Source organism: Talpa occidentalis, unplaced genomic scaffold, assembly GCF_014898055.3.
Source record: "Talpa occidentalis isolate TD23 unplaced genomic scaffold, MPIMG_talOcc4v2.1 talOcc4.9, whole genome shotgun sequence".
In the NCBI taxonomy this organism is placed as follows: domain Eukaryota; kingdom Metazoa; phylum Chordata; class Mammalia; order Eulipotyphla; family Talpidae; genus Talpa; species Talpa occidentalis.
The window spans coordinates 9,214,421-9,237,208 of NW_023605305.1; the positions used below are offsets into that span (position 1 = coordinate 9,214,421).

Sequence of the window (22,788 nt, forward strand, 5' to 3'; positions counted from 1 at the left end):
TTTGCAAACTCAATGGTGCATGCCCATCCTCTGTGTGTGTGTGTGTGTGTGTGTGTGTGTGTTTTGTGTGTGTGCGAGAGAGAGAGAGAGAGAGAGAGAGAGAGAGAGAGAGAGAGAGAGACTCTGCCTTTCTGACAAGTGTCCAGGTGATGCTCACTCTGCTGATTGGTCCATGGTCTACATTTTTAGTGGCAACTGTTGCATCAGCAACACTGCAGTGATAAAGAAAAGAAACAGGAGTCATGGAATAGGCTGCAGGATGCAGGATGCTACATGCAGGATGCTGCTCAAGAGCAAGACCCTGGCCTTTTTATTGACAGAGAAGGGTGGGTCAAAATGAACACTGGATTTTGGACTTTAGGGAGGGTGAGTCCAATGATATACACCCAACTCCCACCCACAGCTCCAATCTTATTAACAAGGCGTCCACTGACCAGTCCCTGGGGCGCAAAGCACATCCATCACCAACCTCCCCCCCCCGCAGGTGTTCCGGTCATCCCTCAGGATGTATGTCTATTGCCCTAGGGCAATCAAGCGTCCCGATCTAGTCTAACTTGAAAGGAGACTTGTACCCTACACCCACAGCAAAGATTTTAAGATAAAATGAAATGTAAGTTCCTAGTGTCGCAGGAAGGGCCCAAAGTACATATTACTCATCCTCATCACCACGGCCACCACCGTCATTTCATCATCATGTGAGTGGTCACATCAGCTTTGTCACCCACCTCCTGTTCACCAGCTCTTATCTGTGCCCGCTCTGCTCCCATTCTCCAGAGGACATAAGCACATCCCGGAGAGGGTCTGAGGCTTGTACCAGCCAATTTTATAAAGAACAGAAGCTACTGGGGGCTATTTTGTTAAAGTGGACAAGAACCTGGTGTCTGGAAGTCGGGAGAATGACTGATGACAAATGCTAATTAAGTCTTTCAACTTTCTAAGTGGACAGGCCCTTAGGGTGACTCCATGCGACTCCTTTCTCTGATATATCTAACATTGAGGGAAACCGAGCCTGGATAGAGGAGAGGTGTATAGTTAGGGTATGTATACATGTTGGGCTTGGACAATCCTGGGTTCAAATTTCTACTCCATCACGCTGGTGGTGTGACCTCGGGTAAGTCACTTCATCTCTCTGAGCCTCAGTTTCTCCCATGGTAAAATGGGATCCCCACCCCCTAGTCTTTATCCCCTTCATCAATATCTGCCAGCAGTGTACGAACAGAACATGGCAGAAGGGGTAATATTCACTTCCAGGTCCAGAAGACTAGGTTCTATCTCTCACTCTCTCTTCCTCTCTTTCATCACTTCCTCTGAAAGCCAGCTGCCAGTCCTGAGAGTCCTGAGGCCACTTAGGTGGCCACGTGGCAAGGACTGAGGCCTCCTGCCAACAGCTATGAGGATGTACTTGGACGTGGCTCCTCCAGCTTCAGTTGAGCCTTCGGATGAGACTGCAGCCATGGCTGACAGCCTGACCATGAGCTCATGGGAAAGCTAGTGTCTTCCAGCAAATTCACCCCCAGATACCTAACCCAAAAGCTGTATAGAATAATAAAAGTTATTTTACGCTGCTAAGTTTTGGGGTAACTTGATAGACAGTGGCTAAATAACATATGGGGTTGATCATGCCTGTCTTGTAGGTGCGTTGTGTGGATGAAATTCCTAAAACCGCTTTGCATAGTACATGTGTGATGGGAGACAGCGGTGGCAGCACAGGTAACCTTCTCACCGACAACCCCAGCATCACATAGGGAGGGCGTGACAGGGTGGGTGATCCTGTGATTCCCAGCTACCAGTTTTAACCATTTGTGTCCCCTAAACCTTCCTGACCTAGGCAAGCACTGAAGACTTTTCCAGAGAGGAAACTGCAGTGGCAGATCTCAGATGGTGGAGGGGCAGAAGATGCGATAGTGGCGGTGAAGGTAGGATGAGGAGCAGTCACTCTCTGCAGGGGTGGCGTGGAGGGCTGAGGCACATGTGTTTGTATTCATATTCATGCACGTGTTTGTTGTGCATGCACATACATGTACATGCCCGTGTGAGCATACATATAGATGCATGTGTCTATGTGTAGATGTGTGGATGTGCATGCCTTTGTATGTATGTGCATGTGATGTGTGCAATAGATGCATGTGCTTACACACTCATGGGTGTAGGTTCTGAAGACCCTTCAGCCCAAGATCAGCTGATGATCTGATTTGCTGCTTGTTTCTGGACCTGCTCTCAATAGAAGGCTCAGAAAAACCATGGCAACAAAGGGATAATTAATGAGCAGGGATGGAGGAGGCCATGCGCCTGGGAATCTCTGAGGACAACGAGAGAGAAGCACAGTGGAAGTTCCACTGTCTCTGGTAGAGAGATATCAAAGAGGCCCTGAATGAGAGAGAATCCCCTGGGCCACCAACCCCTAAATACCAGGAAGCACAAGACTCTCAGAACCCCGGATGTCTCCTTGGAGGCCACTACTCCAAAGTCCTGGAGTGCGAAGTCAGATGCATTGTTCTTAGAAGGCTGTCCATGGCTTCCTCTAGGGTCACAGATGGCTCTGCGACAAGAACCATGGAGACTTGTAGATTTTACTCATTGCAGAGCCAGAGAAATTGAGGCGCAGAGAGGTTAAGGGACCATGGCATTGTCAGGGCTGGAATCCAGGCTCCTTGCTGAACACTCTGTCCCAGCATGGAGCCTCTGATGGGTGTCAGGCATGCACTGATCCAGATGTCTCCTGTGCACGTGGACCCCTCTGGCTGGTAGGAGAGCTGGCCCACTCCCGCCCCCTGCCTGGACCAGATGGGCAGCCCTCTTATCCCCTCATCCTTGTCTTTTCACAGAGATAACCAGGGTAGAAAATTTTGGGGGTGCACAAGGCTATCAAGTTCGAATCTGGCAATAGCCCAGGCCCCTGGATATGAGGTGGGTTGGACACAAAATTGGTAAAGTGGTTCCCTGGAGGGCTGGACTGCAGGGGGAGGCTTGGCCGTCACCTCTCCTGGTCCTACCAGACCTTCTGTCCCAGGGTTGTCTCTTCCCTCTCAGATCCTGCCTGCCCTGTGCCAGAAACATCTGGAAGAGTGTTTTCTGGCAAGTTCTAGGGTACAGAAATGGGATACAGGGGTCTCAGTCATGCATTCAATCACAAACACCTATCAAGGAGAGGGAATGGTGTGTTTCTGGGGTGCTGCCAGCACAAGGCACCAAGCGAGGCCCTGACACATCCTGCCCCTCACTTCTTATCACTTCTGTGATATGGGAGCCCCCACTTTACAGATGAGGAAACTGAGACTTAGGAACTCTAGGTGACTGACCCAATGTCGCCCAACCTTTAAGTGGTAGAGCTGAGATTGAATCCAGGCCTCTCTGACTCCCAAGCCACCTCTGAGCATCCGAGAGTCCTCTATACCCCTGTGTCCAGGTATCAGTCTTGATGCTGGTGAGAGAGATGCATAAACTACGGGCCTTGCTCTCAAAGTGCTCATAGATTAGACAGTGTATCAACTATCACTACTCTGTTAATGCTGTATAAAAAATAGCCCCCTAAATCTCAGGAGCTTACAGTTATGAGCAGTGACTGCTGCTACTGCAGAGGCTGGGATGGCTCTGCTTCAGGCTGTAGGTTGGGGTCCAAGTGGGCTTCACCTGTCTCTCAATCCTTGTACCAGTGGCTTCTCAGAGCCTGTTTCCATGACTAGACAGAAACACGCAATGTCACCTACATTTTCAAATTGGAACTCATGCACTGTTCTGTAGCTCCAAGGTAAGCTGTGTGGCCAAGCCCACTCTTGGTGGGCTAGGGAAATTTTCTTGGCTCACTCTAGTGGGAAGCACCGCAAAGTCACATGCAAAGGCATAGATATCTCACACTAGCCAGGAGGCAAGAAGAATAGGAAACAACAGTGCAGTCATCCACTGCCAGGAAGACAGACTTGTGATGATAATGCTGTGGTGCATTTCATCAAATCTAAGAAATCATCAACTGTAAGACACACCATTAATTTATGTACCACTAAGAAAGAAAAGCAGTTTCTGAGTAAAGGATGACACGATGTTTTCTTGGCTCATCATATTTTTATTTTATTCTTCTTCAAAGAGCTACTTGAAATTTACCTAGACAAGGAAATAATGACAATAGGAACAGACTTGACCATGTTTGCTCCTGCACCGGCAACTATGTCATGACAACTATGTGACAACTATGTCATGACAGCCATTGTCCAAGGAGATGCCATCGATTGTAAGACACACTCTGATTTCAGAGAAGTGCAAATGTGAAGATGTGTGTCTTGGAATTGATGAAATTCCTTGTTTACTCATGGTGAGCAGCTGCTTTGAGATGGACACCATGCTAAGCATTCTGCGTGGATAAGCTCTGGCACCTCATGACCATCCAAGGGGGAAACATTTTTATCTCCTATTTCAAAGATGAGTGGAGTAAGGCTCAGAGTAATTACTTGTCTTGCTGGCCCAAGACCACAGTTTACAAGTGCAAGAGCTGGGATTTGAACCAAAGACACTCACTCCAGAGGTTGAGGGGTGAAGAGTGTAGATTTTGAGACAGACTGTATCTCAGTTTCCGCATCTGTAAAATGGGGGTGATAGAAGTAATGGTCACATGGGTTGCTATGAATCATACTGACCCATGTTAGAATATCAGAGTGTCAGACCCACTTGAGACATCACTCTGCACTACCAGACACATTTTGCTTCTCTGAAGCTAAGATCATGGTAATGAACACTGTGACTGAACTAAGAGCAGAAGGTTATGGGAGCCCAGAAAACCAGGCAATAGTTGAATGATTTGGGGGAACTCTTATAAGTTTGGTGTGAGGAAAGCAAAAATAGTGTGTGCATCCTGCATGCCTTTATCTACCAAACATATCTGTTTGACTACTGTGTGCAGGCAGTACACAGTGCTTGGATTTGAAACCAAAAAATTGGGGTCTAATTTAAAAAATTGGGGAATAAATTATGACTACAAAGTGCACAGATATTAAGAGTTCAGGTTGAAGGATTTTCAAAAACATCTATACCTCTATTGCCTAAACCTCCAAAACAATAGAAAATCTTTTCATTACACCAGAAAAATTCATTCTGACCCTTTCCAGTAAAATGCCTCCCTCCACCTCTTTTTTCATTTCTGTCACTGTTGACTAGATTGTCTATTCTTGAACTTCAGGGAACTTAAAGGTTTTGTCTGACTTCTTTCACTTGACATAATACCTATAATACTAATCCATGTATCAGTGATCTTTCTTTTTCCTTGCCGAGTAATATTCCATCACCGCTGCTTATTGATAATTGCTTCTAAGCTCAAAATTCATCCTTCTTGAATGCTCATACACTGTTGGTAGGAATGTGGACTGGTTCACTGATTCAGCCACTATGGAAAATAGTATGGAAATTCCTCAAAGTATTAAAAACAGAGCTACCCTATTGGGCAACAATTCCACTCCTAGGAATCTAAGAATACAAAATCACTAATTCAAAGGGATATATGTATTTCTGTGTTCATTGCAGCACTATTTACAATAGCCAAGTTACGGAAATAGCCTAAATGCCCATTGATAGAGCAGTGCATTAAGAAGACGTGAGGTGCGTGCACAATGGAATAATACTGAGCTATAAAAAAGGATGAACTCTTGTATTTGAGACAACATGGATGGAACCGGAGAAGAATTTTGCTAACCCAAATAAGTCAGGAGGAGAAATACAAATACCAGATGATTTCACTCATGGAATATACAGAAAACAACAAAGGAACTGACAAAACTAAACCAAAACAAACACTTGAAATATGACTACAGGGTTAAGGCTGTCAGATGGGGAGAGAAAATAGGGGAGGGACACAATGGTGGGGGTGGAGTGGTAACACATACGAAGAGGTGTGAACCTATTCCCCTAAATCATGTACAGTGTTGTAAACCAACAAATAAACAAAAAACAAAACCAAATTCATCCTTCTTTGCCTACTCGTGGAAAAAGGCTCTGGGCCCTTTAAATTCTATCCCCAGCAGGGCTGAGCCTGGCCAGTAGGGGGTGCTGGGGGGCCTTTGCAGCTGGAGGCCTCTTCCCACTTCCCCTGGGCTGGCTGGTCCCCTGCGGCGTGGGCCCCAGTGTGGGCTCCTGCAGAGCAGGTGGCCGGGGGCACCCAGCAGCTGCTCCAGCGCCCCCTTGTAGGCAGCCTCTGGAGAGACTCCTCCTGTGAGCAGCATTCGTGGTGTCCTCCAGGGCAGATTTCTGGTAAGTTCCCCTGCTGGCTTTCTGGCAAGTTCCACAGGTTGGTCTTCTGGCAAGTTCCCCTGGTGTGGCAGCAGAGCAGCTGTGGGCGTGTGGTGTGGCAGCAGAGCAGCTGTGGGCGTGCCTTGAGCCACAGCGTGTTCTGCTCGCCAGGGTGTCACCCTTGCAGGGGGATGGAGGCGGCTGGGTCTCTCCCTATGCCCCGGGGCTTCCCCCGGAGGATTTGACTTCAGCCTCCAGACTCTTCCTAGGGGCTCTGTTTCAACTTCGGGTGGCAGCTCCTCCCTGGGGGAGCTGTATGCCTGGTGGTGGGGGGGCTCTCCTGTATGGGGGTTTCTCCTCTGAGGTGTATACTCTAACCGTGAGGGACTGGTCCTTCCAGGGGGGGCTCTACCTCAGTCCTGGGGGCTCCTTCTTAAGGATTTTATTTCACCTGGGAGGCGACTCATCCCAGATGATCCTATCAAAATCCTCAGGGTCTCTAAGTCCCGAGGGAGGGGCTCTCGTTCAAAATGAGTGGCGGCTGCTCCTCAGAGCTGAAATTTTTACAATAATTTTGGTTCTCTCTATTTTTCAATAGCCAATGCCTCGTTAATTCAGTACCATTATACGGTAACAGTTTTTCTTAGGAAACTTTCCTTGTTAAAATGACGGTGTGGTTTTTCTTTCTGGGTTGGACCCAAACCAGGGCAGTGTAGAGGTGTTACCAGATGCCCTTGCAAAGTTGAGATTTGCAGGCTGGTTTTCTGGTGCCTCTGGGCCTGAGGGGGCTGCTGAGCTCACTGCCGGGGGACCAGGGACAGGCAGTGGCCTTCCAATTTTGCAAACTCTCACCCGAGGGTGACTGACATGACGTGCCGCTGAGCCTGGTCCCTCGGAGCCAGTGCGAAGCTGTACTTGACCGTGAGGACTACAAGGAAAGTTTCCTAAGAAAACTGTTACCGTATAATGGTACTGAATTAACGAGGCATTGGCTATTGAAAAATAAAGAGAACCAAAATTATCGTAAAAATTTCAGCTCTGAGGAGCAGCCGCCACTCGTTTGAACGAGAGCCCCTCCCTCGGGACTTAGAGACCCTGAGGATTTTGATGGGATCATCTGGGATGAGTCCCCTCCAAGGAGGGGTGGGTTCCTTTGAGGGCTCTTGAGCACTTAGAGCGAAAATAGCAAAGCCCAGGTCCCTTAACTCTCCTTGCCCCAGGCCCTGGACTGAGCAGGGCGCGTCCCCGCTCCCCAGGAAGGAGCTCTTGTTTCTTGTGCCTTCCGGGCTGGTGTTGCTGAAAATTAGACGTGCAATTTTTTAATTGTGCTGGTTGCTGGATTACAGCCACAATTGAATTTCCATCTCGACAAATTTCTCGTGTGAAAATGACAGGGTTCTTTGGGAAAGAAAGGGGCCCTGAAACACGGGAGGGAAGCTCTGAGGCCCCAGCTGAAACGGATGATTTTCAGCCCTGGTTGACTCTGAGCCTCCCTCGCCCGTGGCAGTCCTGGCCTTCCAGTGTCTGCTCCCTGTTCACAGCCCCGTGACACCCTCATGGGGGCAGGCGCCCTAAAAAGGCATGTCCCTTCTCTTCCACACTCACCAGGGCCACCCCCTGCTGTGGCCACATTCCCACCAGGGTCAGGCTCAGCCTGTTCACAAGGGCACACTAAGACCGAGGAAACGCCAAAAAAAAATCGCAAGATTTTGCTGACTTGTATCGAATCAATGGCTGTATTTATATATAGAATCAGTGGATTCTAAGAGTTTAGACCAAAGAGGGCAGAAATAACCCTAGATTGGGCCGGCTTCATCCAGAGGGCTGCACTCACCAGGATTTGGTTATTAGCTCGTGCAGCTGGAGGCGGCTGTAACAAGGCTTACTTGGTTGATTGACTGAAATTTGTACTCAACAGTGGCCTGTGGTTAATGAGGTTGCGATGTCACGGTGTGGAAGACGGAATCCACAGGCTTGGGGAGCCAGGATTGTTGGAAAGGATGCATTGCCTGCACGCTGCACCCCCGCCTCCCCAACTATGTTCCACAAGAAGGAGCAAAGGACAGAGGCATCGAGAAAGACACGAGTGAGGGGTCCAGAGGCACCTCTGAACCTTCGTCCTTGAAATGCTCTGCGCGGTTCTCTCTGTGGATTGTGTGCGGCTGGGGAGGCCGATTCCGCTGAGATGGGCTCCCTGACTTCAGCGGGGAGAAGGGCTTGCAGGAGCCGAGGCCCGGGGCACTGCTCGCTGCATGCACAGGTGGGCACGGCTCTATAAGGGCCGCAGGGACGTGCAGGGACCACATCCCAGCCCGCAGGGATCTTTGGCAGTGGCTAGAACACCACAGAGTTCTCCGGAATGCAACAAGTGGCGTCCTGTTGGGGTCTGGCTTGACAGATACGATATAAAGAGCTCTGGGTCTAGTAGCCAAAACCGGCCTGGTGTAGCCAGTCAAGTGCTGGCTGCCCATCCGGGTCCCAGACCTAAGTCCATTCACCAACCCAGAAGCCTGGGCAAGGAGCCGGTGTTGTTGCTGTAAATCCCCCAAACCTCAGGGGCCGATGGCCACTTCCAGAGAGACTGTGCCCTGGGAAAAGGAAACACCCAGGCAGCGGCACCAGCCGCTGCCCAGTACCCCCACTAGGCAGTGGTGTAGAGGCGGGCTTCTGGAGAGGCTTCTGTGAGCAGCTTTTGGGGTGTCCTCCAAGGCAGATTTCTGGCACATTCCATGTATGCAGTAGCAGACCAGCTTGTTGGCACAGTGAACCCCGGCTGTGCCCTGCTCACCAGGGAGTGGGTGTCAGCCTTGCAGGTATGTGTGTGTGTTGCTGGGGGGCTCCCTGGGGGCTTTTTCTTGGGGGCCCTCTCAGTCTGGATTAGGAACATTTCCTTGGAGACTCTGTGTCCACCCTAGGGTGGTTCTTTGACGCTGTTCTCCGGAGTTTGCTGTACTTCTTTCTAGCCAGTCCCTTGTTAATTCATTCTCTAATTAGAGTTAATCATCCGCTATATGAAACTTCATATGAAACTGATATGTTCAAATTGCTCTGTGGTTTCTCCCCGCCGGTGGCTTGCGACATGATACCCCAGGTGTGTGTGTGTCTATCACACGAGAGTAGTTTGTCACTTGCATGTTGCTGTTCCTAACTTGGGGTGCTGTAAGTTCCCTCCGTGCAGTGTGTTTTCCCATCTCCAGGTAGGATACGCGGAGGGGGCTCCTCTGCCAGGGCCTTAACCTCATCTCCAGGGGGCTGCGGAATTACTGGGGAGTCTTGCTGGTGTGTTTTACTAGCAGTGATGGGGGCGGCCGATGTGGATCTTAGGCGGATGGCTTGGCGTTGTGTGAGTGGAAGGGGTCCATCTGCTTTCGATTTCCCAGATGAGGGTGGCAGCTCAGCCTCACGACTTGGGCTCCGCTCCATCATCTAGTCCCGAATCTGTGAAATGGGAAAGTGCGCGGGCACCCGTGGGTTGTTGGCAGGACCGAGTGGGTGCGTGCGTGGGACTGGCATGGACTAGAGGCACAGGTGGCAGCCAACATGCTGTAAGCTGAGACACCCCAACAGCTCCTTAGATTTAGCCATGATGTGTCCGGAGACCAGGCTCCTCGAGGGGCGGAAGGCCTGGGTGTCCTGTTCAGAGGTGCCTCTGGACCTGGAAGAGGCAGGGCACAGCTGCCATTGCTGCCTGGGGCCTGGCGCTTTCCAGCCCCTTCTGGTTTCCTCCGGGGGGTGGGCCCTCAAGGTGGCCTTGGGTTCTGGGCTCATTGCCCGGCCCCCTGACAATCACTTCTGTTGGCACTCTGCCAGTCCGAGCCCTGAGCCACTGCACCCCAGCAAGTCAAACGGCCATGATTAGTCAAATAAAATTTCCATCTGTTGAGGAATTTACGAGAGTTATTACTAGCTATAAAACCGATCGGAGGAGAAGGATGGATCCGAGGGGGTAAGTGCCTCTAATTATGTGCAGTAGTGACTTTTAAATAAGGTTGCAGATGTCCTAACCAGAGCGAGCCAGATCTGACGCCGTCTGGGCCAGGAAGGGGCTGGTGGGCTGGCACCTCCACTGCCAAGGAAGAGGAAGTGTCACGGATTGGAGCCCTGTGGTCCCCATGGCCTTTAGAAAGACCCCTGAGGGCCTAGCCCAGTGGCTGGCATGCTGCTGACACTTGGTGAAAGTTGTTTCCGCTTCCCTTCCTTCCCTGGGGACCAGCCAGGTCCCTGCTGGCGCAGTCCAGGTAACCTCGTGGGGCTCCTACAACCCCATCTTTAAAATGGGACCATTTGTTACCGAGCATCTCCCCAAAGGAACACCAGGTGGGAAGATTTTGCGGAATGTGGGCCCAGTCTTGTTCTGCTGTGACTGTAGGGCTGCACTCTGGCATTTGACTGAGTTAACCCCCTGCATCTGGTGACAGAGGCCATGCAGGGAGCTGTCTCTCATCTCAGATGGGAAGGTTTGGGGAGTTAGAGGGGCTCTTGTGAGGCTGCCTTGATCCCAGATGCTCCTGCTTTCTGGGGACTTGACTTCAGAAGTCTTAGGCCTTTCCTTCCCCTGCTTGAGCGCTGTAGGCAAGACTGCACTTGGGGGCAAACTTGGCTCCTGGTAGTGGGGAGCTGGTAGGGTGGTCTTGCTGGGAAGGACTCAGACATATGGAGTCCCCGGAATGGAGGGTGGAGGTGGGTTACCCCACCCCAGAGACATAGGCTCACAGGGTCCAAACCCTCCACGATGGGCTGGGACTTGAGCCTGAAGGTCCAGGATGTCCTGGCTGCAGGGCCCATTCACAGCTGCTCTGTCCCTCCCCCACCTTCTGCCCACCTGCCTGTTAAGTATAACTGCCCTTCCCACCTTGGGCCCTTTAAGACCAGGGGCCTGTGCCAGCACCCACAGCCGGCCTCACTCGCATTGCTTAGCGGCATTTGAAAAGCCACACCTGAGTCTGGGCTGTCAGCATCCAGTCTTCCCCGGCCCTGCTCGCCTCCGGCAGGTAACTCCCCCTGGGACCCTCCCTTTCTGCCCGGCTGTTTGAGTGTGACCATTCAGGGAAGGCTTGCACAGTCCTGATTCTGGAGCTGTGGGGCAGAGGGGGCTTTGAGGTGATTAGACGTTTCTTGCCCCGCTCTGCTGTACCCTGGGGACAGCACACAGTGCCAGGCCAAGGGCAGTGTTGGCTTGTGGTGCCCAAGCATCAGACTTTCTCAGAACCGCAGGCCCAGTCACCTGGGCTAGGATCTGTGGTTTGTCATATGCTTCCCAGGGGATCAAATTGAGACCCCGACTTGGGACCCGAAGACAGACAACTCTGGTGGGCAACTGTGTAGCAGCTAGGGTGTCAGCTAGAGGGGAGGTGGGGTGCTGAGGGGTGGAGAGATGGCTGAATGGAGGTGCTGCTGGAGGCTTCCTCCCGTGAAAGGGCAGCGAGCTGGGCTCTGCTGAGGGTGTGTGGTGGGGCAGCCTTCCCCTGCCCTGGTCACAGGGACAGGGATTTGGATCTGCCCTCTTCACCACTGCCCCCCTGTGATTGGATAGCCTGGCCTGGAGGCGGGGGGGGGGGGTGTGTCATGCATTTGCTGGAATTGCCACATATGACCAGGCCCTCCCCAGCCTCCTGGTCTCCAGATCATCACCTTGGCTCAAGCGCCATGGACCAGCCCTCATACTAACCCATCAGCCTTCACAACAATGCCAAACGCAGGCACGAGACTCATACCCATTGACAAATGGAGAAACTGAGGCCCAGGGAAGTGTGGGAACATGCCTGGGCCCCTCCTGTAGGCCCCAAGTCAGGCTCCCCTCCTCAGAGGGGACTCCCTGAGCCCTGGGTCAGTCACCTGGGCCTGATCCTCTTCTTTCCTGGCAAGACCTCTGTGTCCTGTTTGCTCACTTAGCTCCCCCCCCCCCCCCCCCCGAGTGAGGGCCGTCCCCTCCAGGATGGTGTCTGGCTCGTGGCGGGCACAGGGGGGCGGAGCCAGCTGATCTGACTTGACACTTGTGTTCTTGACTGCTAGGCTTCCCTGGCCCTGGATCTGACAAGAGTGTGCATTTATTACGTGATGTTGGTTTCATTTTCCCAGGACCCCGAGGGAGACTGAGGTTCCCCATGTGTCTCCCCCGACTCCAGGGAGTTAAATCTCACCCCAGGTTTTAGATCAGCCAAAGTTCAGGCAGCCAGCCCTCCCAAGGAGTAATTACTATAATTTCCCTGGATTACCCTCTGCTCCTGGATGATATTGTGACCGAAATGCAAGAAGCTTTGACACTCCTTGCCCTTGTAATTGAGGCTTCCACAGCGCTGCCGAGGCCTCTGAGGGGCTGCTCGGCTGTGTGGGGCATCACCTGTGAACTCTGGCTTTGTGACTTTGGGGCTGCGATGCAAGTACATGAGTGACTAGTGGGTGGGGTACACCCGTTCGTGGTCCCCCCAAGGCTGTGTCCAGCACGGAGCCTCATGGCTGCCCTGTAAGCTGGAATCGGTGCTAGGCCCTGACTCATCTGCAGAGAAGTTGGGCTCTTGCTGAAATTGTAGGTGGATGAGCATCAAGGCCTGGCTGGAACCCAGTCTCCTGCCCTGTGCCATAACCCTGCTACATCACGCGCTTCCTGTACGCTCTTCCTGTCTCCCACCCCTCCTGTTAAAGATGCCCTGTTAATGAGGACCTCCCGAGGAGCTCAGCACTGGGCTGCAGTTTGTTACAGAAGAGTGATGATAAAAGCAAAACCCATAACCTTTTTTTTTTTTTTTTAAACCCATAACCTTAAGCGCAGACGGCTCATCAGGCACGTCCTCATCTCCTTGCGGAGCTGAGGCGTTTAGCCCTCTGGCAGCCTTCACCTGGGGCCGGTACTATCTCCAATTTGCATATGAGGGAACTGAGGCCCTGAGTGGGCAGCTGGCCTGAGCATGGGGAGCCTGAAGTCACCGAGTTGGGGTTAGAACCCAGGCAGTCTCCTGAGGCCAATTTCTAACTATCTTGCCACACAAATTGTTCAGAAAGTCAGCCTTCCTGAGTGTGCTGTAATTTTTCTTTGGAGAGTTCATTTGCTCATTCATTCAGCTGCTGTTTATGGGTGCACAGTATGTGCCACGCATTGTCTAGGTGTTAGGGAGTCGGTCCTGACCAGAGCAAATTTTCCACCCCCGTGGAGCTTCTGTTCCAGTTGGGGGAGACAAACCACCAGCAGACAAATGATGCAGCTCTGCTGGGAGAACTGTGGAGAGAAGGGCATGGAAAGGGGCTGCAGAGTGGTGGGAGAGGTTAGCTAGTGTGCTCAGGGTGGGTTAAACAGACCTGAGGGGCACAAGGGGCAAGCCATGGAGGTTCTAGGCAGAGGGCACAGCTTATGCAAAGGCCCTGTGGTAGGACCCTGCAGGGCTTGCTCAAGGTCCTGCAGGGTGGGTGGTAGGAGGTGAGGTCAGGAAGGTAAGAGTGGGCTGAGGCTGGGTGGTGGTGGGAGGGTTTGAGCAAAGGAGTGACTTGGTCTGACTTCCTGTTGAGAGCAAGCTTCAGGGTTCCAGACAGGCAGGGGGCTCAGTGTGGGGCCTGTTGCAGTGGTGCAGGAGAGATGCTGGTTGCTTAGATCAGGATAGTTCTAAAGAGCCTTTTAGAAAGCTCTCCTCTGGGCCTCCCCAGTGGCACAGAGGGTTGAGCTCAGGCTGTGAAGCTGTCCACAGCCTCTGCAGCATGGGTTTGATTCCTGGCCAGCCAGGGAGACACCCACATGGCGTGGCAGACCTCTCCTGTCTCGCCCGCTGCTCCTCTCAGCAGTAGATTTCAGTGGATCTGCCTGTCTGCTCCCTGCTCTGTCTCTGGTGAATCCTCTCACCCTCCTGTGCCTCTGACCTGTACCCCAGTTCTTGTATAAATAAATAAATCTTTAAAAAAAAAGAAAGCTCTCCTCTGACCCTTCCTCTCCAGACTGAGTTCTAAGCATTCTATGCATTCTTCTCCATAGTGGGGTGACTAGGGATGGGGTGAGTGTGGCTTCTATGCCCACAACCCCCAGACGCTGCTCTTCTGTGTCTCCTGGGCTATCTTGTCTATCTCTTGGCATTTCACCAACCTTTCGATCTTTGGTTCCTGAATGAAGATCCCAGCATGTCCTGTTCATTTGACTTAGGTTCTTGGTTTTTATTTTTGGCGTCTGGAGAAATGACTGCTTTCGATGAAATGTAATCTGCTCAATTACCTGTCATTGTTGTTTATTTATTTCAAACAAAAGGCAACCCCCCTACTTGGCTTTGAGGCTGACTTAGATTTTGTCAGCTGACACAGGGGAGGAAGGAAGCAGCTGGCAGCTTGACTTTGTCCTGAAAGTGAAGGTCTTGCCTCTCTGGCTGTGGCACAAGTGATGCCCACGAGGCCCTCTGCCCGGGTCGGGTGGGGGTCTGTGGGTTGGGTTCTGGGTGGTGGGTGAGTGAGTCTGTGATGTGGGGGAATGTAGAGAATCAGTCGGGGCTCTTGTCTGGGTGCAATAAGCAGAAAAAGGCTTTGGCCAACTTTGGCAGAGAAGAAATTGGCCAGAAGGGCGCTTGTGGGGCTGGAGCTTGGCTTTGACTAGGCCAGGAGTGCGGGTAGGGTGGGGAGATTGTTTAACAAGATGTGCTCATTGCCTTTGGATGCCCCCACCCCCGCCCCCGGGATGGTGACTTTGAAGAATCTTGCAGGCCTGGAATCCCGTGTCTCAGAAGAGGGGGGACCTCATGGAAGGGTTTTGGCCATGTGTCCATGTGTCCTGGCTTGAAAGGACTGGGGCCTTGTGATCATCCCCCCAGGCCTGCATTTTGGAGGGGAGGCTCATTCCTGGAACAGAATCTGGGGGTAACTGTGTCAAAAGGAGAGCAGATGGGTGCTTGGGTGCTACCAGTACTAGAAGGATCTCAGATGTAAGAGCTATGTCCTGCCTCTTCAGGATGCTCAGGACAGAGGCTGCCACCAGACTGGATGTGAGTGGTGGGGACCAAGCTCTCCGAGGGAGTGAAGGGAGGCAGAGCTTCCTGGGTCTGGGGGAGGTTGTGGAAACTCTAGGCCTTGAGCACTGGGTGGTCTTGAATGGGAGGGGAGGGGATAGCACTCTGGGCGAGACTTACTGCTGCAGCAAAGTCATGGAGGCTTGGCATGTGCCTGGGGCTCAGTGGAGGTGGAGGCAGCTGGTGATTCACTGGGAGGAGCAGGGAGCGCGGCTGGAGCTGCCTGGAGACGGGGTTGAATGCTAGTGGAGGAGTCTGGACTTGGGGAGACCTGGCAGGAGTTGAGCAGGTGGGGGGTGGCAGTAGAGGTGGGGACCACAGGTACTACCACTTTTTGAAAGCTACAGCACTTTACTTTTGTGAAAGACCTACATTACTCCCCATTTTTGCTAACTGGAAGAAATCCAAAGGGAATTTTTGCTTTTATGACAAAAGACAAAAGCGAAAAATAGCATCCAGTGTTGGTTTTGCAGCAGTGGGTCCAGCGGCAGCGGGAGCGACCCTGCCAAGCTCCTTCCTGGAACAACTGTGTATACAGGCCCATATTTATCATATCCTTCCTGCTTTACTAGACGTTAGTGTAAATTTATGTGTTATTTGGTATGCTTTGATAGGTTATTTTTTGGGTCTGGGAACACTCAAAAAATTTCCATGTAAATTAATGGTAATTGCTTCTTTATGGCTATTTTGACTTACAAAAGGTTTCAGAGGAACATTCTCCTTTTGGAAAGTGGGTAAACCTGTACCCTCGGTATGTGCCTGCCATGATTGCTTTGTTGGGCCTTTATTTAACTTGCACAGCAGTCCTACTGGATAGTGTGCTGTTACCCCTACTGCACAGGTGAAGAGACAGGGGATCAGAGAGATGAAGCATCTTGGCGAAGGTCACACAGCAAGTAGTAGAGAAGAGATCTGAACCCAAGTTTGACCACCATTATCTAGTCACCTGTGCTTCAGCATCCTCCGCCTCAGTGAAGTCAGGGGCAGCCAGCAGCCTGTCCTGGGCTATGGCAGAGTGCAGGGATGCAGCAGAGGGTCTGAGGCACTTTCTTCTTGTCCTTACAGATCCTTTCACCTCCCTCCCTCCCCCTGCAAAGAGCTGGAACAAAGATGGCAAGTTTGGAGTCAGCAGAAAAATCTAATTTTCACCTTAGACACATCTTTAGCTGGCAGATTATCCCAGCCTCTAGACTTTTCTTCTAGACGGGTCTTAGCTGAGTCTGGCGCTGGGCATGGGGGACCAGCTCTGTCAGCAATTCATGGGGGGCATTTTTGGCAAGATGTTTTTTCCTCTATAGGCCTCAATTTTTCCATCCATGAAATGGGGAGAATGGGTCCTCAGGGTGGGCTGTCACAAATTCAGAGTCCTGAGGGGACCCTCTGGGAAAGACAAGGTGTGATAGGCTCTGGGTGCATGGACAAGAGGGGCCTGGGGACCTTGGGACCAGGTGGGCATGTGGCCTGCCAGCAGGGGTGGCCCTGCTCAGGCCTGCGTAGGGTTGCCAGCATCAGATCTTTGCATTCGTTTCAAGAAAATCCAGAAATCTGAATTGTGCTCCAGAGTATTTCAAATTTTAATCTTAGCAAACTTATTTAGACATTTTTGGGAAGACTGTCTGTTCTAATAAAAGCAACTCCCATGGCTCCCGTGGGCCCCTGGGTCGCCGGCTTGCAAAGCCTGGACGGGATTATTTGGGTTTCTTCCAGCCAGATGAGACGTGGCTCTATTTAATATGCATATAAATAAAAACCAAATATTTGCCTTCTAGATATATTGATTTGTATTTATTGATGAGCTCTGCGGTTTGTAATGTGCATCTAAGCTCAGAGTTAATAACGGGGTAGAAGCCTCTTTGAGAAACTTTAATCACAGCTTAGGGATCTGTGGGCTCGTACTTCTCCCTCTGGATTACTTCCGCCTGCAACGTCTATCTTTAATCCTTCCTGCTGCAGACAGAGCCTAGCCCAGTTTCTATGGCAACAGAGCATGCTATCGTCTCCACTCGTCACATAGTCACAAAGGGAGACGCGGGAAGGGTGGCCTTGCGATTTCATCACCAGGTCAGTGGCCCCAGGCACTTGTGCTTTTGGCCTCTGCAAGGTTGTGGATCCCACAGGTTGAAGGGAGACCAGTGGGCAGCCTGAGAGCAAGACTTCTTGATGCCTGTCCATTTTGAGAGGCCACTGACCACGCTGCTGCCTTGGTCACATTTGCCACTAGCCCCAGTCTGGAGGGTGGCTGGATCCGTTGCATCAGTGTCCAGAGAGCAAACGGTTATAGGTCTTTTTAAGGGTGGGCTTGGAAAGGCCTAAAGAACCAAGAGTATTAGAAGAAGGTCTATGGCCCTAGCGGCCAGTGAGCTGACCAGATACCCTGGCCGCTTCCACCATGGGCAGTGAGAACAGAAGGACCTATAGACAGGGCTGTCCACACTGGGTGATGGCCTGACAACTGTCAGCCATGGTCTGACAGGGAAGAGCAGGGAGTGGGTTGGACATGGACAGTGGTGCCAGGTGGCCTGGGAGGAGCCCGGCTGCAGTCCTGGTGAGGCTGTGGGACTTGGGCACTTTATTTAACATCTTTGAGCTTCTGCTTCCTCATCTGTAAAATGAAGGTTGAGGAAGTAACCTCCTTCTAGATGATTCTAAGGACGGAGCCTGTTAATGCACGGTGGGTGGAAGCTGGTGAACTTTCCCTGTCAAGGGCCAGGTAGCAAATACCTTAGGCGTGGTGGCCGTCTAGTCTGTCAGCCCCTCGGCTCTGTGTAGTAACTTGAAAGCAGCCTCGACCATATGGGAATGATGGCCGTGGCTGTGTTCCAATAAAACTTTATTTATAGACACTGGAATTTGAATTTCATATACTTTTCGTGTTTCACAGCCCCCTCTCTCTCTCTCTCTCTCTCTCTCTCTCTCTCTCTCTCTCTCTCTCTCTCTCTTTTACTTCCTCCCCAACCATTTGAAAAGGCAGAAACCATTCTTGGCTCACAGTTGAGATGAAAACAGGCAGGGGCCCTGGATTTGGTCCGTGGCCATAGGATACTGACTCCTGATACAGAATTACACTTGTGCCAACTTCTTTACGCATCAGCCATTGGTAACACCTCTACCTTCATCATTATTCTTTCATTCTAGGAGGGTGGCCTGAAGTCAATGAAATATTTGGTCCAGAAGAAATGACTTGGGCCAGGTGTGTGTAATAGTTGCTCTAGGAAGGGTGGATGGGGTTTGTTGTCTTCTCCCCATAGGGAAGCCTCAGGCACAGTGGGTACAGTTGACCAGCAGATGAATTTTTGGCTCTGAGGCCCTCACAGTTAACAATGGACCAGGCAGCCTTGGGCAGTGTGAGCTCCTGTCACCAGAAGTGCTGGCCAAGAGCCAGAGCTGCAGCCGGATGCACTATTGGGGCACCCGACTGGCCCCTGGATGAATGAATGCAGTAGGTGCTGGGGTCTGACCTGTGTTCCTGCAGCTCTAACAGGAGAGTGAGAGGCAGATTCCTGTTCTTCCATGGTTCCTTTTCCAAATTCCCAGAGCACCTTCCCTTCTCCCTTGCGATGGGTCCTGGGCCAGCACTGCCTCCATTCTGCAGGTGGGTGAGCTGGGGGAGAGTGGATGCGTTGGGAGGCATGGCTTGCTGGGAACACCTGGGCTGTGGTCTTGGGCCCAGACGCTGACTCTGCTTCCTACCTTTGTGACTCTGATAAAAGTCACTTAACCTTTCTGAGCTTCAGATTGCCTGTCTGTGGAGTGAAGGTCTATTATCTCCCTGCTGGGGCACTGGTGAGGAGGAGATGGGTTGTTACATGTAAGGTGCCCAGCTCAGCACCTGAAACACAGTAGGGATTCAAGTGGTGCCCATTTGTGTCCGCCTAGTCCCAGTCTGTGGCCCCTGGGCTGCTGCTGTGATGGCCTGGGAGCGTCGGGGAGCTGCCTGTCCTCCCGCTGTGCCAGCATCCTCCCCTGTCCCCATGGAGCTGGACCTCCAGGGGAGGGGTGGGTGTTCGGAGGCGGTAACTCAGGCCTAAAGATCTCAGGCCAGGGGAGGTGAGGCTGCACCTGGAACACAGGAACCACTAGTGTGAGCCTGGAGGTGGCAGGAGAGGGGATGTTGCATTGGGCTTACAGGCCACCCATGGCCCTTTTATCCTCTTTATGGCTGGCCCAACTGAGGCTGAGAGCCCAGAGCCCTGTGTGTGGGACCCCAAGGCAGGAGGTAGGAGAGTCAGGATTTGAACTTGGGCCTGACAACAACAACCTATACCCCTCCGCCCCCTCCAACCCACCCTCCTCACTGCCTGTCACCTTTTGGCTGCCATTGCCATGTAGGGAGATAAGGAGATAAGCCTGATAAGGAGAGTAGCTGATCATTTTGGAGTAGTTTCTATTTTGAGTAGCAGTATGAAAGGGGAGATGCCCTCGCATTAATTCTGTAATTCTCATGACTCCCTACAAGCGATTCCCACTTCACAGATAAGAAAACCAAGGCACCGGTGGTCATGTGACTTGCAAAGCAGCAGAGCTGGGACTTGAACCCAGGAATTCTATCCTGGAGACGTGTCCTCCTCGGCCCTCTAATGTCACTGGACTCGGGACAGGTGTACGATGAGTGTAAAAATGTAAGACCAAGGGGCCATTGCAAATTCACTGGGGATTGGTGAGTTTTGACCCGCTGTGGCCTTGGGGCTCCTTGCTGCGTGGCTCTGTCCCCACCCCCCGGGGTGACAGTGCCTGCAAAGACACCCCCTTCCGCACCCTTGAGACAGGTGACAGGCGCGTGCCTCCAAAGGTGTGTGTAAAGCGCTGGGCTTTGCAGAATTGCACCATAGCCACAGGCCTTATGGGAAGAGTGAGGAATAGGATACGCAGACACTTTCTCAGTGACATAAAGAAAGATAGCGAGTAAATGATTGCCAAGTTCTACCTGCATTTAATGGCTAAGAAACACGGCGATCCTGAAGTAAGGCACTTTGTCTTGCAAAAGACCTTAGGTTTGCTTGTGGGGTGTCCACCCATCCTCCCTGCTGGCCAGCCCCCAATTCCCTTGCCTGCTGCTCAGTGCACATGTGCAAGAGAAGGAGAGATCTGCAGACAAGAAAGAGGATGGAGAGAAAAATTGTACAGTAGGCCGAGGGGAAAGAGAGGGGGGCGTGAGCTGTGCAGGGTGATGGCAGACCGGAGAGGTTTGTCCTCACAGGGTAGCAGCGGTGAGGGGCTCACCTATTCCTACTGACTCCTACAGCCAGGAGGGCTTCTGTCCTCGGGGGGTTTCTCCCGGAGGAAATCTCGACTAAGCAGACACAAAACCCATGCAGGTGCGTGTCCAGTTCCAATCCCCTGCATTTTCAAGGCAGGTGTCGTAGTGGAATTGGCCAAACTCTGACAAGTCAGGACTGGGAAGGCCTTTTAAATAGGGGCGTCCTTGTCCGTCTCGCCTCCCCCGGAGGTGAGCTGGTGCAGGGCCTGGGTGCCCTGTGGGGCTGAGCGGGGTGCATCTGCCCTGAGGGCTGTCCTCTCACCAGCCCCAGCAGCGGCTGCCTCGGGGTCTAAGGCCACACACCAGGTCTGTAGCAAATCCGACCCTACCCACTATTTTGGGGGCAGCCAGCACCCAGGGGTCTCTGGGCACACAGACTTGGCCAAGGAGCAGTTGTGCCTGCTTTGACAGAGAGAGGGGCCAGAATGGGCAGGAGGAGCTGGATCAGGGGGCCCCTTCTGACTCTCTTGAGGGAGAAGTGAGCAGTGGCATTTAGTGGGCCTGGGCCCTGGCGCTGCTGCGTCGGATGGGCCGAGGGGGGTTTTCATGGGTCCAAGGACCCACCTCCCTTTGCAGCGGAGCCCGCCGTGGAGCCTCGATGTGGGTAATGAGGTCCGTGTGAGTGGCTCCTCCTTGGAGCAAAGAGGGGCGGGCGCGGAGAAAGGATTGCCCGGAATTTATTAGTCTAATTACATTTTCCTAATGCGGTTGACCCCCGCTCACAGCAGTGCGCTTATCAAAGCCGCCATCACGCCGGCATTATTGGAGTTTTAATAAGAGTCAATTGGTTATTGTCCTTGCTGCGTCGGACACTGGAGATGTAATCCCCGAGCCCCTTGGGGAGGTGGGCAACTTGCTTTCTTTGCTGGAATATTATTTACATTAATAACAAGGATTAGAGACTTGCTTTATGTGTTTAGGAGGGCACAGATTTTCTTTGTTCAAGCAGCTTCCGGCCGCCCGCTGAGTGCCCGCCGTGCCCCTTGGCAGTGGGGAGGGTGCTGGGGGGGACCCCGCAGTGGCGGCCTAGGGCTCAGCGCTCACCACGCCTTGCTGTGTGAGCTTAGGCAAGCGGCCTCGCCTGTCTGGTCCCTCCTGTGTGGAAGGAGAGGACGGGATGGCAGAGGGGAGAGCACAAAAGCAGGTGTTCGTTAATGCTGCTCTTTCAGAAAAAGCCAAATAAAAGGGCGGGTCAGAGGTCAGCCCTGCCCCCACGTAATATTTATTGTGCTTTTGAGTCTAGCTTGCATCTGGGTCCAGGTTTTGCATCTGGAGTGACGTTTTCTAGGGTACCAGGTTCTGTCCTACTTTACAGAATGTGGGGCACAGTCTCACCTGGCAGGGAAGAGAGGGGGCTGCCAGGGCTCAAACAGGCCACACGTGGTGGCAGCTGTCAGGGGACTAAAGCCCGGGGTTCTCCCGGGTCCGGATCTGGGCTCATTTGGCTCCATGGGGGTGGGGAGCGCTGCTCTGACCTAAGGCACTGGCGGCCTTTCAGACAATTGCTCCTCCCCCACCCTCTCCGTGCTCCCTCCTTGGCCTCTCCAGCCTCCCCTCCCCGGGACACATGTGAGGCTCCAGCCATGCGAAATGCTTCACACGCAGCTTCTGTTTGATGTTTCCTTTTCCTCCGGGCAGTTGCACCTGCTGACGCTGCCTCGGCACCTTCCTCTGCTCCTGCTGGCTTCCTCCGTCCTCAGCCTGGATGGACTTCTGTGGGAGGTGGGCTCTGCCAGCGGCCCTGCCAGCGGCCCTGTGCCTGAGCCTGGCATGAGTCAGAGGCAACCCAAGACCTGCCCCCCCCACCCCCCCCCCCACCCCTTGCCCATGAGTCTCTGCCATGCTGTCTGGGTTTGATAGTTTTCAGTTTGTAACTTGGGGGAGTCCCTTTTCCTGCTGCTCAGATTCCTCATCAGACCTTTAAGAGGAGATGCTCTTGTGTGGGGCAGGCGAGGCCGGGAGAGGCTGCGGTTAGCAGTAGGCCCTGAGATCTCTGTGGCTTGGAAGCCGCAGGTCTAGTTCCTGGCCTGCCAAGTGGCAGATGGGTCGGGCGACTGTCCAGGATGTCCCCTTCCATCTGTGACTCAGAGATCTGGGGGATCCGTGGCTTCGCCATCCCCGTGGGGCCTCTGTGCTCACTGCTGTAGGGGCAGAGCAAGAGGATGTTTCCAGTACCTTTTAACCACCTTAGCTCAGGAGTGATGACTTCTGCTCCCCCCCACCCCAAAGGGGGTTGGGAAGTTAGTCTTCTGTGTGCCCAGGGAAGAGCTCCTGGGTCTGGGTGAGCCCAGAGACTCTATCACAGTCCACAAATCCACAAAGGGCTAGAACCTCTGGTTTTGGAACTGG

At 52.6% G+C, this 22,788-nt stretch overlaps 1 protein-coding gene across 4 annotated transcripts in view; it reads left to right on the top strand.

Annotated features, from left to right (window-relative positions):
- The first annotated feature begins 6,167 nt into the window (after positions 1 to 6,167).
- Positions 6,168 to 22,788, top strand: part of ACTL8 (actin like 8) — a 49,641-nt gene continuing 33,020 nt past the window's right edge. The window contains exon 1 of one of the 4 annotated variants that reach the window (XM_037499671.1): positions 6,168 to 6,231. The gene's annotated coding sequence lies outside the window, so the exon portion shown is untranslated. Of the gene's footprint in view, positions 6,232 to 8,402; positions 8,471 to 9,005; positions 9,024 to 11,115; positions 11,202 to 22,788 lie in introns of those variants that run through there. The other 3 variants (XM_037499672.1, XM_054691521.1, XM_037499669.2) reach the window with 3 other exon arrangements.